Source organism: Gavialis gangeticus, unplaced genomic scaffold, assembly GCF_001723915.1.
Source record: "Gavialis gangeticus isolate Ggan-Ray unplaced genomic scaffold, GavGan_comp1, whole genome shotgun sequence".
Taxonomy (NCBI): Eukaryota; Metazoa; Chordata; order Crocodylia; family Gavialidae; genus Gavialis; species Gavialis gangeticus.
The window spans coordinates 123886893-123891393 of record NW_017729024.1 but is presented as its reverse complement, the minus strand read 5'-3'; the positions used below and the strand labels follow the sequence as shown (position 1 = coordinate 123891393).

Genomic DNA, 4501 nt, shown 5'->3' with positions numbered 1-4501 from the left:
ACACACAGATCATGTCCCTGTCTTTTTTTTGGTACGTTTCATTCACTTGCCTCTTTAAGGTATCTCTGAACCATTTAAGTCTTTAAGATGCCACCCTGTCTGGCCTTTTGCTTCATTTAAGACTAACACAACTAGCTACCTTTCTTTAACACATTTGTTAGTGTGCATATAGATATGTGGTGGTTTAATTCTGTAACTCCTGGGCAAAAAAATGGTTTCAAATTATCTGGAGCTATTTTCTATAAAATTGCCCTAAACTTCCATCCCTCTCTTCCCTTCCCCCTCCCCCCAGGTAAAGTACAGATGACAGCTATACAGGCCATGGGAAAAAGGAGATATTATACAGAACAACTGTTATCAAGCCTTGCAATGTTAAATGAACAAGTGACGTTACAAATAAGCAGGCCAGTAACTCTCAACTTCAAAGTCTACTGAGAGCCCCCAACCTGACAGGAGGCACTAGCAAGGGTATGGTGATATGTTAATCAGTGTTTACTTTTCTGTTTTTCAAAAACCAGGCTAGTTTGGGATTAAGATATTGACTGTGTCCTTCATCAGAATGTGAGTGCCCTTGGAAATTTTCTCCTTCAGTCCTTCATCAGGGAAACTTCATTTGCAGATGCTGTTTGTGATTCTGCTATGTATATACATATACTATTTAAATAAGCAAGCCCACTTGCAGTGCTAGCTAAAAAAAAATTGCATCCTTCTCTAGTCAATGTTGATAGTGCAAAAAGCAATTTGGCTTCATAGGTTGCTGAATCTTTAGACTTGTTCGGATTTTCACAAGGTGTGTGGCTTACTGTGGGCACTTTGCCACAGAGTGCCTTGCCTAGATACTGAAGCGCACTATCTACAAACAAGTCCTGTCCTGGGGTTCTCCCACGCAGCCCAACAGAACTGGCAGAGCACTTCCATGCTCTGATATTTAGGCAGCAGTTGTGGTTAAGTTTAGACATGTATCTGTGGTGGTGGGGTAGATAGCTTGTACGTACTATGATCTGAAATGCCTCTCCAAGTAATTGGGCAACCCTGAGCAAGGATAGAGCATGACAGGGCTTTCATAGAATCATAGTAAGTTAGGGTTGCAAGGGACCTCAAGAGGTTATCTAGTCCACCCCCCTGCTCAAAGCAGGACCATCCCTGACTAGTTCATCCCAGCCAAAGCTTTGTTTATCTGGGTTTTGAAAACCTCCAAGGATGGAGCTTCCACCACCTCTCTTGGGTAACATGTTCCAGTGTTTTACTACCCTCCTAGTTAGAACATTTTCCCTAATATCTAACCTAAACTTCCCTTGCTGCAACCTGAGACCATTGCTCCTTGTTCTGTTATCTGCCACCACTGAGAACAGTCTAGCTCTATCCTCTTTTGAACCCCCCACCCTTCACATAGCTGAAGGTTACTATCAAGTCCCCTCTGTCTCCTCTTCTCTAGACTAAATTCTAGTTCCCTGAGTCTTTCCTCAAGTCATGTTCCCCAGCCCCCTCACCATTTTTGTTGGCTCCTGCTGGACTCTCCAACTTGTCTACATCCTTTTTATAGTGGGGGCCCCGAAACTGAACACAGTACGCCAGTGCTGAATAGACAGGAATAATTGCTTCCCTTGACCTACTGGCAACACGCCTACCAATGCAGCTGATCCTCCCATTTCTCTCATACCATTACACTGCTAGCTTCCTCATAAGAGTGGAGGCTAGTGCTTCGTGAACTTGCGTTGATGTTGCTTGTTACTAACGTATATCAGTTTTGCCACCAACAGTGTTTTAAAAGATTTGGTCAAAATGTCTCCCCATTGCTACCCAACTGCTTAGCTTTCAGTCTCTGAGCTCCTATATCACAACATCACTGTTCTCCCATCACCACAACCTTTTAAAAAACATTACATAAATTTTCTAACTTGCAGTGCAGGAAAGGAAATGGTTTAAAGGACCTTAAAAGGCCTGAGTCCAATACCAGTATGTCCCTCTTTTTTTCCTTTGCAGGTCACCTTTTTAAGTATAAATTTGGCAGCATGAAGTTTCAGATAAGTATTCCTTGATGCAAAGGGTACCTTTTTAAGTACTAACTGCCTGTTTCTGCAAGCTGTGATCAAGTGATTACTATTGTAGGCTGGCTCCAGTTTGCCTGAGCCTGAGTGCAACAGAATGATTTTATAGATAAAAGGAGGATCTGATAAATGCACAGATGGGTAACCTCTCATGACATTATGCAGGAGGCTGAAAAGATTTTTATTTATTTATTTAATTTTGTCATAACTACTAGAGTGTAGTCAATAGTGACTCCTATCAGGAGGCTAGCAGTATAATCTCAATAACCCCTCTCACTGGAAATGGCATCCTGTCAACTCAGCTTGCCTTTTAGTAGACTGGGGAGGGCTGGGAAAAGTATGACTGTCAGTAATGGGTCCTCTCAGTTATACATACAACAATTTTATTGCTGAAGAAAAAAGCAGTAATAAATATAAATGACTTCTGGCTTACAAAGCTACAGTGCTACCTTTTTCACTTATGCCAAAGGTACGAGTGACAGTAAGCGACAACTTTGCGGTCCTGTTTACAACTTTTTCTTGTAATAATAATTCCAGCCATCTTCAAAGTAAGCTCCCATTGCCAAATGGAAAAGCCTTTCTTCCCCTCCCTCCCACCCTGGCCCCCTTTTTTAAAATACATTTTTATTTATTTTTCTTGACCCTGACAGGAAGCAGCAGAGCCTGCCCATGAAATCTGCTGAGATATGCCCTCATGAAGTTTTAAACAGAAACAAACATAAGTTTTAGGTGACACCTGAAAGCATCAAACCACAGAATTAGGAGTGTGCACAACAACTATATATGGGGTTCTGTGACTTCTTTTCAAAAGCTTTGAAGCAGTTGGCACTCCAAAGCTAGCTGGAGTCTGATTTTTTTCCTCTCCTCACACTTTTAGATTGTACCATACAGCAAAAAACTTGGCATTTTAAACAACTTGGCAATGCACAGGTCCCTGGCCAAGCCATCCCTGTTGTCTTAATGCCTTCTCCTTTCCTACATCTTCAACAGATTAAACCTGCCTGTATGGTTAAACAAAAGAACTCTCTGTACCATCCTGGTGCATTGGCAGAGAATATTATAGCTTCCTGTTCTTGCAGTTTGTATATCAGCATGTCTGTAAACTCCTAAAAGAGGTTAATGTGGTTCAAAATTAATGTGAATGTTTTAAAATAGTTAAGTTCACAGTCCTTCTGGACGAAAGGCACATAGGCAAGCATGCACACTTATGCACTAGTATCCATTTGTAGGAGAAACTACAAACAATACGGAGGGTACTTCAGCTGTAGCTGAGAGAGAGGCACATAAATGAAATGCAAATGGGTGTTTAATGGTACAGCAAGCATATAAATATATTTTTAAGACTAGAAAATGGTCACTTTAGATGACTGAAACCTCAGGGGCTTTAAGTAGAAAAAACATTGGGCACTTGTACGTATGCTTGCACCATAGCTCCAGATGCCTTTAAAAGCGTCCAGTGCTGCAGTGCGTACATTTGTATAAATTGTAAAATATGCATCAGTGTTGAGAAAATGATAGCAGCGCAGGTTTGAACTAAAACACAAATTCAAAAGCACACTGCTACCATTTTCTCAGTGCTGATGTGCATTTTTTCCATTTATATAAATGTATGCATCACAGAGCTGGGGGCGTCAGCTTGCATGCAGAGCAGACTCTGATCTGGTGTGTTGGAGATCTGGCAGGTCAGAGCAGACAAATGTATGTGTATAAATGCCCATGGTATCTGCCAAAATCTGGTCACAGACCTGATTAATTTGCATAGACCACAAGTAGTCCAAAAATGTGTTTAGTATCCTAATGCCACACTGAAGATTCAGAACAGTGTAGACTTAAAGCTTGTTGTTATGGTCTGAATGACCAGCACTTTTTCTGTGTCAACAGGCTTACCTTAGAGTCCAGAAAATGTTAGCCCTTCTAGTTTTAATCTGACAGCAATCACAGCCAGAAATACTTTGGCTTCAGTCCCAACATAATGATTGATGTAATACATAAATAATAATTTTGTCTTAACATTTGCCACCCTTTTGGGGTGAGGTTGCATTTTTTTCCCCTTGAGGCTGACACTTGCTGAATGAATTTCATTCTGTTCCCAGACACACCTTGTCAGTGTAACTGGTATTATTAAAAGGAGAAAATTCTTGTTTCCAATGCTGTAGTTGAGTAAACAACTTTTTTTCCTTCTATTTTTGCTTTTCCTTCCAGTCTTTCATCCACTTCATCTTTCTACAGAATATAAGCATGAGGATTTATGGATTATAGCTGCTCTATAGAATTGTTGGGAGATGTTTGCCCCCCCCCCCCGTAATCCATCACGTTATTTTTTTTTTTAACCCTTGACCTAAACGAATATCCACCTTTCCTTTATGCATATGTCAGCCTTCCTCCAAAATCTTTACATTATCTAAATCTGTGTGAAATGGAACAAAGGGAGATGAATTTAGTTCAGAAAAGTC

The 4501-nt window shown here is 40.7% G+C and overlaps 1 protein-coding gene across 6 annotated transcripts in view; it reads left to right on the top strand.

The window, feature by feature from the left end:
* KANK1 (KN motif and ankyrin repeat domains 1) overlaps positions 1-4501 on the top strand; it is a 218280-nt gene that overhangs the window by 105261 nt on the left and 108518 nt on the right. For 5 of the 6 annotated variants that reach the window (XM_019517654.1, XM_019517652.1, XM_019517653.1 and 2 more), the window contains exon 3: positions 293-468. The exons of the other annotated variant lie outside the window; for it this stretch is intronic. The gene's annotated coding sequence lies outside the window, so the exon portion shown is untranslated. The remainder of the gene's footprint in view (positions 1-292; positions 469-4501) is intronic. 6 annotated transcript variants of the gene reach the window in all.